This window comes from Rattus norvegicus, chromosome 1 (assembly GCF_021556685.1).
Source record: "Rattus norvegicus strain SHRSP/BbbUtx chromosome 1, alternate assembly SHRSP_T2T, whole genome shotgun sequence".
Taxonomy (NCBI): domain Eukaryota; kingdom Metazoa; phylum Chordata; class Mammalia; order Rodentia; family Muridae; genus Rattus; species Rattus norvegicus.
In genome coordinates this window covers 31,242,439-31,255,000 of record NC_141534.1, presented here as the reverse complement: position 1 = coordinate 31,255,000, position 12,562 = coordinate 31,242,439, and the positions used below count along the sequence as shown (strand labels likewise).

General features: G+C 49.9%; 1 long non-coding RNA gene across 1 annotated transcript; it reads right to left on the bottom strand.

The window, feature by feature from the left end:
• Positions 1-44: 44 nt before the first annotated feature.
• Positions 45-11,221, bottom strand: LOC120098989 (uncharacterized). Its single transcript, XR_015644913.1, has 4 exons — positions 11,050-11,221; positions 10,658-10,761; positions 10,135-10,258; positions 45-276 (listed from the first exon to the last, which is right to left on the bottom strand). It is a non-coding gene; the product is annotated as an uncharacterized LOC120098989 (long non-coding RNA).
• Between the last annotated feature and the right edge of the window lie 1,341 nt (positions 11,222-12,562).

The following is a 12,562-nucleotide window of genomic DNA, read 5'->3' as shown; positions in this document are numbered from 1 at the left end:
GAGTGGGGGTGGGGTTTTAAAACAACACAAGTAAAGCCAGGAGCTACTACTGCACCGCTGTATTGTATCTGGGCACTCGACACTTTACCTTGGTTTCTATAAAGGGTGAGGCTGCGTGTACCGTTTTCACTGACTTTCCAGTCCCTGTGGTGAGGACTGTTGTGGCATCCTCTTCAGTCGGTCTGTCAGCTGAGCTGCAGCCTTCCCTGGCACACCGACTGATCAGCGGTCCCCATACACAGCTCCAGAAGATACAACAGTGGGCTGGCACTCTGTCTGGGAAGGTAGAGGGGTCAGGGATGCGTTCAGTTTCATTAAGCCTTTGGTCCATCCTGGGAAGAGTCGGGATCATATGGACCCTGTCTACCTATCCCTCCTCCTCTTTCGATGTAGACTGTGGGGGCTTATGCTGTTCCTTGGATTCTTAAGGGGTACCCCACCCACCCAGGGGAAGGCTGTGTTCCTTTTAGTAACAAAGACAAGAACTACAAACGCTCACTTGAAGAGTGTTTTCCTCTTGTGATGACGTCATCACACCCCGCTCACCCTCATTTTAATGATACTGTGAAATCTCATTTTTAATTACCTGAGCAGAAAGGTTCCGACTCCATCCAAATGCTCTCTGCCGTAGAAGTATCAGCGCTCCTAACCAATTACCCACATTTCCATCTTACTTATTGCAAATGTGACCTTTCGTTAGAATTTGATTGTGAGCCTCCTGCTGTGAGCAGTGGCCATGTCTTGGAGGCCTGTTCTCTCTGCCTCCTGACTGCTGTTACTGCTAATCCCCTTTGATAGCTGGAGGACAGGCGGGTGGGACACAGAGGCTGATGACACAGAGATCCCAGACTGCCTGGTCTCCTAGACAATCCTACATCCACAACAGGGACAGAACCAAGGAGCAGGTCTTCAGACTGTGGATGACGCAAATATTCTCCTATCTGTAATTCCAGAACTTTCTCCACCTCAGAGGACACACTGAGGTGGGGGTGGAGAGGTGAGCCCATCACTGTCACCCACATTTGACACAGAGCTTTAGCGGAGCTCTGGTGACTGGGAAGCTTGGAGAAAGCAAGGTTGTGGCTGTTAGGGTGATTTTCCTTCAAGGAACACTTCAGCTCATTAGTCACGCGTCTGAGGGGTACAAGCCAGAAAGAGACCCCATGTGGAGTGTAGGACAGGTCTTTCCAATACCAAGGACTGAGGTCCATAGGGAGGCCAAGTCTTCTAACAACACCCAAGGGACCTTGAAGAATGGGGAACCAGCCTGCAGTGGTAAGATTGGCTAGGGTGGGAGCAGGCAGGGTGTCTCAGAACCTTGACTGAAGCCTGAGGTAGCTGTTGAGACACAGCCGGAGACTCATTCGTGTTCTCTTCCCAAGGGAGTTCAGACAGACCAGTTGGGTGGAGAGGAGAGACAGAAACACACAGGCCCTTTCAGCCAGCCCCGGCTACTACCACAGCTCACACACAGATCAGAACCAAGTACCTCACTATGTGGGATTCAGATCCAGGAATCTGGAATCAGGGCAGGAAGTGCTACGGCCTTCAGCCTGAGAGGCACTAGATGCCCACGGACAAGAAGTGGTTCTCACAAACTTGTCTCCCAGAAAGTAACCACAGCAAAATGTGGCAATTAGGCTCAAGGGCAAAGACAGGGAAGCTGCCTGATACAGGGTGATTGATGCCTACCAATGAATGAGCCCAGGGTCCGTGAGCCCCTCTGAGGCAGGAAGTCCACCTTGGAGTCTGTCTCGTGCATCTCGTCAGGTGCCCAGGGTCTGAGAACCTTCAGAGTCAGACTCTGGAGGCAGACAGGAGGACAAAAAGTATCCTAGAGGAAGATGAGTAGGCCATGCCGAAAGTGATGAGGCTGGTGGCCAGATAGATGGGAGGAGACAGGAGACAGGTCACTGGGGCAGATGCCAGGGAGGGGAAACCTAAGAGCAGCTCTCCTTCATTCCCATCCTGTCCTGGGTTCTCATTTACTTCTTCATCTGCAAGACAGGAGAGAGGCACAGCAGCACCAGAAAGACAGGTCTCCAGTGAAGGTTCCCCTGGCCCTGGAGTGAAGTTTACCCTGAACCATGTCACATAGGTTGATGGCCATTGAAATGGTGTCACTCACACATGCTGTCAAGCCCTCCCTTTGGAAATGTCCCCAGGGTAATGACCCAGCACCTACAGGGGAAAGATCCAGATAGGAGGCAGACCCTGCAGACACTGCACACACCTTTTATAAACAGATTTTCTGTTTCTCTTCTCCGAGGGTTTACTCCATCACCCAGTACAATCACAGAGGTGCGAGGATGCAGGGAGGGAGGAGGGAGGAGGTACCACCATAGAGGTTTCTGCTACCCCAGGCTTCTCTGACTCCTGTAACCAAAGCCAAGTAAACGCCATGGCTGATCTGGCCAAGAGTGCCCTCCTTCTGTGGTCATCTCTTCTGAGGGTGCCTCATGAATTTTACTGGAGCTCCTCTGTGAATTGATATTGAGATTTCTGAGGACCTAGGGAGACCAGGGACAGGGATCTATACATATAGGACTTGTGGCGTGATCTCAAGCAATGCTAGGAGCCAATAGACACCAGCCTAGGAAGTAAGGAGCTATCAGGGTTGGAGATTTGTCCATGGACAGTGACAGGCCGTCTGGGAAGGACCCTGGAACTGAGGTAGAGAAAGTAGCCATGAGGTTGGAAGCCAGGATCTTCCCCAGTCTAGATTCAGGTATCTTGAGGAAGAAAAGGGCTTATCCCAGAAAGATAACTGACATTTCCTCATCCCACCCAGAAGCAGCAATACCCAAGGCAGCAACAAGGCACTGGAAAGACCACATCCCTTAGTGGGCACACCACAGGAGCCTTACATCCCAGGAGCCACAGCACCAAGCGATCCATACCCCCAAAAGGGTTACAACTTACTGGGACCACACCCTCAGGAGTGCAACACACTACCAAGGAGGAGAGACAATCCCCAGAGGGGCACACACTCAGGTGGTGGGTCCTAGGCTAGATGCAATGAAGGTAGCCTACATGGGAGCATTCATACAGAGGATGAGAAGGACCAGTCTAGAACCTCCAGGTGGGAGGCTAAGGCAGGACGGTGGATGGTAGGTACAGGTGGACAATATGAACAGGAATTGGAGAGCAGCCGATGCTGAGTGTAGTAGGGCAGTGAGCAGTGGCTGTGCTGTGGACAGTGGTAGGTGGTGATGGCTGGAGATGGAGGGTGAGGGAAATGTGCAGTAGAGGCCATGGTGGGTGGGCAAGCTGTTGGGGGATAGTAGTGAGGTAGTACAATGGCAGGTAGTGGTAGGCAAGCAGCGGAGTGAGAAAAAGCAGAGATATGGGGGTAGGTGATGGTGGGTGACAGCAGGTGGTAGGAGGTGGTGGGAGGCAGGGGTAGGCAATATGGGACAATGGCAGGCGACAGTGGAAGGTGGAGGCTGGTGGGTCATGGTATGGTGACGGGCAGTGGCAGTGGAATGGTAGACCTGACTGCTCATCAGGGTTAAAGAGTGGCCAGCAAAGCTGGACACTGCTGGGTGGACGCAAAGCTTGTATGAAGCTCGCCCACTACTCCCTAAGTGCTTCTCTCTTCTGTTGCCCTGCTAGATCCTGACTTCACCACTTCTGAGCAAGAGCCTAGTCATGGGGAAGGAGAATCCCAGATTCCAGCTCCGATATAGGGTCCCCAGCCCTGAAGTGGCAACTGTGAAGGGGCAAGTGCCCACCCCCAAAGCAGAACATTAAGTAACCAATAAAAGGACCAAGCATACGCTGTGCACAGGACACAGCAATGCCACTGCTAGACATCTACCTAAGGGAATCGAGGGCAGGGACGAGACCACCCAAAGTCACAGCGGCGTCCTTCATGGACACACAAGGTGAGGGTAACCAGGCACACAGTCAAGGACGACAGACAAGAGAACTACGGCCATGCCGCAGAGTGAGGAGCCTTGAAAGGAAGGGAGGTTCACTCTTGCCCCATCACAGTGGTACTGAGGAATACTCTATCCAATGCATTATCGAGTAGCAAAAGACAAGCACTGAATGGACCCTGTGACGTCCCTGGAGTCAGCAAACTTGTAGAGACAGAAGGTTCAGCAAGGAACTTGGGGCTGGGAGAGGAAGATTTGTGCTTCCTGGTGACAGAGAGTGTTCTGAATGTGGGCAGTGATGATAGTTGTACACTGTGTCCATAGTGCCATGAAATTTAACACTTAAAAATGGTTACGGGGTGCAGTCTGGGGCTGGACTCAAGCCCAGTGGTAACGTGTTTGCCTGGCATGCATAAGGCACTAGGGTTCAATCCTCAGAAATGATTAAATGGTGAACTTCATGTTTATATTTTACCACAGTTTCAAAATGTAATGTAACCACAGGGCTATTGCATTATATGCTTTAAATGTCTTCTTTGTGGATTTGATGGCATGGATTGTTAAATTGACAGCTGCAGTCCAGCTTTGAAGAAGACAGTCGTCCCTGTTGCTAAAAAGGCACCGCCTTCCTGTCCCCACAGACCTCACAGAACCCGCCTTTGCGTCCACTTCCAGATCTTCTGTATGAACACTGCTCTGCCCAACCCTAAGCCATTCCTGACACTTAGCAGAGACATCTCACCTGTGATGGAAACTGAGCTGACTAGATTTCTAAAGGTTTACTGGTGGCAGCCTGAGCCTTCCCCGCCCTGGCTGAATCTCCATCTCATAGGACCAGACTCAGATTCATAAGTTCTATGGTAGGCAGACACAGTCATGGGCCCTGCCTGTCTGCTGACTGACCTGTCTGATCTCTCTCTTAGCTGCTCACTCTAGTTCTGGCCAAACCTCAGGTAGGACCAATGACCTTGCTCCACCCTGCACCAGGTACCCAATGAGCACACCTGGCCAGTGTATGCAAACGTGGCCAAGGCAGTTGAACTAACATTGGAGCTAACCTTAGAACCTGAGCCAGGTACCAGGCAGGAAAGACCCAGAATGAACTCGACTTGCCTTTGATCACTAAGGTCTGAACGGCCAGCCTCCAGTGTGACCATGTCTCAAAAGCGCTGTTTTATTCTGCTCCTAAAAGGTTTGCTGGTTTTGTTTTTATTTTTGTTTCATCTCCTGGTCTTAGGCGACACAACATTGAATCTGAAGACTCTGAGTCAGTTTCTCAAAGCACAGCAGCCACATTGAGGGCCATCCTTCTGCATCAATCCCCGGGTAGCCAGGGCTGTTCTGAAATCACAGCCTCTTCTTGTGTCTGGTGGATGGCCACTGAGCACAGACTCTTAGGAAAGAGCCCCAAGGCCGAGCCAAGGCTCACCCCTCAAGAGAAGTCAATCCTGGAAAGGGCAGGTTAGCTTCCCTGTGCCATTTGTGAGACTCTACTCTCACAGCCCCTGTGAGTCCCAAAGCCCTAGGCCCCAATACCACAGAAGAGCCAGGATTCCAACATGAGACTGGGTGTGGGAACACAACCATGGCAGCTACCGTTCTTGTGGCGGTGCTGCTGGGTTGATGCGGACATCTAGCGGAAGGCAGCTTTAACGCCGTCAGCCATGAGCCAGGATTCCTCAGAATAACCCTGGAAAACAGAGCCCACACTCAACGCCAGCGGTTGTCAGTATTCCCGTACAGAGAACAGAGTGGGAGGCTGGGCGCGATGTGGTAAGGGTGGGGAGATGCCCACTGTAGTCAGCTGCCTTTGAAGGCCACTCCCAGAGCGCGCCCTCATCTTGGCAACTGGACTTAAGTGGGTGCTGTCCATCACGAGCTCCGAATTCTGAATGTGCCGGACACCCCAGTGAGCAAGGCCAGCGAGAAGGCTTCGGCGTGGGCTGCGAGTCCCCATCCTGTCCCGCTTTTGCTTCGTTCCTAGCTTCAGCACTGTAATCCCAAGAGCAGAGACTCAGCATGGAGATTAAGTTGTTAAGGAGCACGGGGGACGCCTCATTCATATTTCACAAGACTTAGTGCATTTAGAGCACGATTGACTGGAATTTAATTGGGTTAGACATTATCAGTTTAAACTTTAAATAACTGCACAAAAATGAAATTTAAAATCCCCCGTGTCTGGTGGATTAGCACTGTAATACTAGAATGGCCCCCGAGGAGAAGGGAGGAGAGTGTGAGCACCGAGGACCGTGCCAGAACTCTCAGCCTCCGTCCCCGGGAGCTGTCTTCTGTCTCGGTGACCAGCTGGCCTTGCTGGCGGTCACAGTGTTCTGTAGTCTCACCGATCACCTCCTTGGTGCAGTAACAGGCCATCCCGGTAACCTGGATGAGGAGGTGCTGGAGCTCAAAGGCTGGGAAGACACAGCTGCCAGGGGGCTCAGGCCCCGCCTCTTCCGCAGGGGCGGCTGCCACCCACACACCAAGCTGGACCTGCCCTCAGCTGGGCAAGCTCAAGGCACTGCTCAGGAGTGAGAACTCAGACCCTGGCACATTCTACATCTGAAGGGTCTCCGTTTCCTTAGGCCTGTCATGTCAGAGGAGAGGCCTCACTGAGAGGCTTTGGGGAGTCAGAGCCTTGCTTCCCTTGGCTTTTAGATATCTCCCCAAATATCTGCTAATGTTCCCGAGAGCAGATTTCAAAAGCAGTGTCATCTGCAGACTCCGAGCCTCTGCACAGTGTCAGTTGTGGTCATCTCCAAGGACTTGGACCTTGGAGTCCCTTGGACTTCTGGGGTCCCTGTTACTAAGACCAGGAGGACAGTTGTGCACTACTGCCCTCTGGTGGACAGGCAAGGGCAAGCTAGGCCTGAGCTAGGCCCAGAACCACCTTTGACCTCCCCAAGGAAATGTGGCCAACTGCCCCCTGCAGGAACCGGTGGGGAAGGATCAAGGCCTGTGCCTGGAAACTGAGGTGTCCAGGCAATAGGGCACTCTGGGAAACATTAGTCCACATTCCTGTCTTTGCACCACATCTCACGACTGATAATTTCCAGAATATTCTGTGTGGAGGTGGAAGAGGATCAGGACAGCATCCAAAGCTTCCTGCTCAGCACCCACTTTACATTCTTGGAGAAGCATCCCCTGATCACAGATCCTGCCTTGTGCAAGGCTGGGGTCTCCTATCTAGGAGCTGGAAGCTGCTGCCTGGCCAAGACAACTTTTTACTCTGAGGACCAGTCCTTATCCTCTCCAGACCCCTGAGAAACCCCAAGGTTTAAGTTTATCTTTCTTTCTTTTTTTGTTTTTTTTTAAAGATGTACTTATTTATTTAATATATTTGATGAGTACACTGTCGCTGTCTTCAGACACCAGAGGAGGGCATCAGATCCCATCACAGATGGTTGTGAGCCACCATGTGGTTGCTGGGAACTGAACTCAGGACCTCTGTAAGAGTAGTCAGTGCTCTTAACCGCTAAGCCACCCCTCCGGCCCTAAGTTTATCTTTCTTGTATTCCTGAAATTATTATGCATTTCCAACACCACCACCAGCCTCATAAGGTAGTGGTACATGCTCAACCCTGAGACAGCTGACAGGGTGTGAAGTGTGTCTCCGCCGCTCCAGCTCAGGCAGGGCAATGCCGGGCGTGCTCACCCAGATGTTTTCATTGCTGAGTGAACATGGTCCTCCACAGAAAACACCTGCACTTCAGACTTAGGAACTTACAGCTCAAGAGAAGGTAAGGATAGCTATGGTAAGGTTAAATTTCACCAGTCCAGCCTAACCATGGGGAAATCCCTGGTCCACGCGCAGCCTTATGGGTCTCCAGACTCCTGTAGCCTCGGTGTTAACACAGGAGCCCTCCTGAGTCCTTGCCTTCTCTTTCCATCCTTATTTTCTGAGTAACTTCTAGGATATTAATCACCCTATTCTGGAAGGTTAAGCAGCGCATACACTGGGAGCCCTGGACAGTGTGTGAGCTGGGGCAGGAGCTGGTGTGCCATCAGGGATGGGGCTAAGGGCTGCATGCCTGTCTTGCAAACTCCCAGTGCACTGTCACTGCCTGTGGATGGACAGATCACACACAGGATGTACAGGCGGCAGAATACTCTGATACTTAGAGTATTAGAACCCAGGCCAAACCTAGATCTATGGACATGGTGGAGCATCAGAAGTGTGTCTATGGCTTCCAGGCACATAATCAGGTGAGGCTGTATAGATGTGTACCACACCTCAGGAACCATGAGCCCCCATCCTGATACAGCCCAGCATGGTCTTGTGGGCACACAAGTAGCTTGAGTGTGCCTTGGTCTATCAGGTGGAGCTGTTGCCCCTTTTCTAGAAAGAACCATTTTCCAGAAAGTGTCCTGCTTGTTAATAGCCCATTGGTGTTATGTAGAGTGCACGTCAGTGAGACACTCTACATGAGTAGCCCCTAATGTGAAGGTCACTTCCATATTCTCCTCAGGAGTTCAGCCACCTGGGTACAGGTTGGATCCTGATAGAAGGCTGAAAGAATGGATGTCTGCCAGAGCCAGGACACTCTGGGAGACCCAAGCTGTTCCTTGTCTAGTCCAGCATGTAGTATTGATTCTCCAGACAAATTAATACCCCTTTAGTCAGAATGGTTAGCATTAGAAAGTCCCAAGAAATGCTCATTCACTGCCGGCGGGAACACAAACTGATACAGCCACTAGGGAGACCAGTGTGGATGTCCCTCAAAAGTCAGGGCACAGATCTACCATAAGAAGCAGGGGTCTCACTCGTAGACATATTCCCAAAGGAAGAAGTATGTCTACTACAGAGATACTCCCTTATTCCTGTTCATTGCTACAGTATTCACAATAGCCGGGGGAAGGAAACAGCCTGTGTGTTCTCCGACTGAAGAGTGGATAATGAGAATGTGACATATTTACACAAATGACTTTTATCCAGCTGTAAAGAAAACAAAGTTACAAAATACACAGTAAGTGGATGGAGCTAGAAACCTGAGTGAGGTGACCCAGACCCAGGAAGACAAATGTCACCTTTCTTCTCATATGTGGATTGATTCTTCAGAAAAGAGGTAAGGGGCCATGTACAGGAGGCAAGATTCAAGGGACAGGGGCAGAGCACGGGTGGTATGAAGTGGGAAAAGGGAAGAGTGGAGCAGAAATCCTTAAGTGGGGGCGAGGTCTATGGTACAGGTGGGTGATTTGAATGAAAATGGCCCCTATAGGCACATGTATCTGAATGCTCCCTCACCAGGGAATGCCTCTACTTGAGAGAGATTAGGAGGTGTGGCCTTGTTAAAGGAAGTGTGTCACAGGGGTGGGCTTTGGAGTTTCAAAAGCCCAAGCCAGTCCCAGAGTTTCTCTCTTCCTGCTACCTGGGATGCAGAACACTCAGCTACTTCTGTTAGGTCTCAGACCCAGGACAAACTGCTGAGGTGCCTATACCAAAGCAGACCTGGCTCCAAGTTCCCCCAGCATGCCTCAGTCCTTCCTGTTACAGGGTTCTGCCCTTCCCTACATAATCCAGACATTTTGGTTATCTGGCTCTCCCCTCTCCCCTCTCCTTTCTCCTTACATGGCTCAGAGTCTCTGAACTCTCCCAGATGTTCCTGTGTCTGCTGTGCTCTCCCTTTTATCTATAATAAAATTTCTACTCCACCATAACTAGGAGACATTGTGTCTTTTCCTTTTAATTGCTTTTATTCGCTCATCTGGTGCAAACTCAGGACCAGTTATATCCTTCCCTTTTTAATTTCTTCCTTTAATTCAGCTATACTCCCCACCATGATGACAATGGACTGAACCTATAAAACTGTAAGCAAGCCACAATGAAATGCTTTCTTTTATAAGAATTGCTGTGATCATATTGTCTCATCATATCAAAAGAACAATGACTAAGACACCAGAGTAAGAACAGAATATAGGGAATATTTAAAACCCTTGAAAGAGACTGTAGAGGCTTCCTACACACACACACACACACACACACACACACACACACACACACACACTTGACTAGAATTCCTTATAATGTGGGAGAACAATGCTTCTCCCAGATACTACAGATAACAAATGCCTAGTGTCTGGTACGGGTCACCTCTTTTCAAGTTGTTGTCCACGAGATCCCATAACATAGCAATTCCCCAAATATCACAGGTTATTACCACTGTTAATTATTATACAGAACTTAATGTTAAGACCCTATTACTGAAGATACCATACCCGTCAGCCATACAGTGTGGAGAAATCTGCTGCTACTCACCTGGAACCATCATCCCTACTTGACAGCATTCAGAGTGTTGGAAGGTGCTGTGTATGCTTCCAGGGGGAGAAGTCATTGAGAATCTTTCCCATCTGTGAACGCTGTGACTTGGCAGGTTGTGTCCCTTACAACAGAGGTACAATGTTACGGGGGCAATCAACTACCTTCTGATTAAATTTAAGGCCCATTATACAAGAAGAACTTATGCCTGGGCCGAGAATCTGAGTAGATCACAGACTCTAGAGAAGCTACTACTCTTCTTCCGCTAAATGGACACCATATTAAATGCCCCAGGTACTTATCTTTATTCCCACAGACTCGGACACCTGCCAACCCTCATTCATAGAGAATCTTCATTTTGCAGCAATTAACATGACTGATGTGCATAGAGTAAGCGACTATGAATGGGGCTCCTGCATCACACTTCCTCAGATCACCAAGGAAGAAGGGGCAGAAAGACTGTAAGGTTGTGGCTACTTTAGTGAAGCGGTTTTCCGTATGTGAACTCACTACATGAACTTACCACAGCTGTGACTATGTGTACGAGACCTGCAGCAGATCATCGTGGATGGGGAGGTTGTCACAAAGCCCCACCCTAGCTGAGGAGCCGCTGGGAACTGGTGGCTGCTGGGAGAAGGAAAGACAGTTTTCTTCAGGGGTGCAGCCTCTGAGAAGCTATCCACATCCCGGTAGGTAGTAGTATACCCACTCGCACGGTCCACTAAGTGGACTCCATGGCTTCAAAAATGGAGCACAGAAGAGCACATAGAGTGGGAGGAGATAAACTTGGAATTGGAGGAGCTAATGAAAACATGCGATGCATGTATGAGATCTCAAACAATAAAAAACTAACAGTGACTCAGTGGGATCCAGATGAAAGAACTTAGTATGGTCTTAAAATTCAGTATTACTAGCCTTATCTATCTAGTTTCTCCAGTATTGGCGATATTTCATAGCTGGTAGTGATGGCTGAACACAAGCAGATGGGTACATTCAAGAGCAATTGTTGCCAATCTGAAGAGGACAGCCAGTAACTCGAATACTCAGAGTGCATAGCTTCCTTTTCCACTCACTCGGTGACTGCAGCAGAGCATGGTGGGAGATTGCAGCAGGGCATGGTGGGAGACTGCAGCAGGGCATGGTGGGAGGCTACAGCAGGGCATGGTGGGAGGCTACAGCAGGGCATGGTGGGAGATTGCAGCAGGGCATGGTGGGAGACTGCAGCAGAGCAGAGGGAGACTACAGCAGGGCATGGTGGGAGATTGCAGCAGGGCATGGTGCAATAAGTGTGAGGTTTACCAGGGCCTGCAGTCACATCTGTTAGCATGGTGCCACCACAGACTACAGTGTCAACATGGTGGCTGAATGAACATGAATTTTTCCCTTCTCTAAAATTTTCAGTAATTGGTTAGATATCTTTCTTTGTAAATCTTTTGCATGGGAACAGTATTTTCATGTCACATTTACTATCAAAATTTCACAAAGACACTCAACCTTACCCCACCCCCACCACCCTTGAAACCTGTCTTAGAATTTCCTGGTCACTGTTCTAGCAAAGATATCTGTAGATGAGAACATAAACGAGCTGATGGGTGCAGAGTAGCCAGCATCGGAGCCATTTTGCATTTTCTGAACACTCAATCCATGTATATATTCTCGCCAACAATGAATCATATTGTTTCTATGCCTTTGTGTAAGTCTTCATACTCGGGCATCATAACTCACAGCACAGCCTGACGCCAGCTCACCACAGACGAACATCTGTGCCTCCCCACACCGTGGCCTCTGTTTCTTTCAGCGCCTTCACTATTTCCCTCATGCCCACCTTTCACGTAGACCTGTCACCTACGTTGCGGAAGATCAGGGTCTTTTTACCATGTGAGCTGCCATTTTCCCCACCTTCCATGTGACTTTTCCCTCTTGAAAAGAAACAAACAATATGAATAATAAAATAAGTCTCCTGCTCAAAGGAGCAGCAGGAGTGTGGAATCGCTGAGATAAACTGGGCCGAAAACGACTGAAGATTAAAACTGGAGCATTAGCAATCACTTTAGGTGAGAATGGGTAAGGCCCCCAACTAAGAGACAAAAGGACTCTATGATGAATGGGAGTGCTCCAACCGGACTTATAGTAAACATATGGCATCACCATGGAAATAGACCCAGCAGCAACTCAAGGAAGCGGTTTACCCTGGCTGGCAATCTGAGGGCGCAGTCCACCACAGCAGGAAGCCTAGACAGCAGCAAGAGCTGGGAGCAGCTGCTCACACTGCACCCCGGGGCAGAAAGCAGGGAGGAGGTGCCCTGTCACCTTCCGCCGTTCACTCATTCTAGGGCCTCGCCCAAGAGATGATGCCACCCACACCTCTCCTCAAAGCTTTCTGGGAAAACCCTCACGGAGACCCAGAGGTGACTCGCAGGTCTTTTTA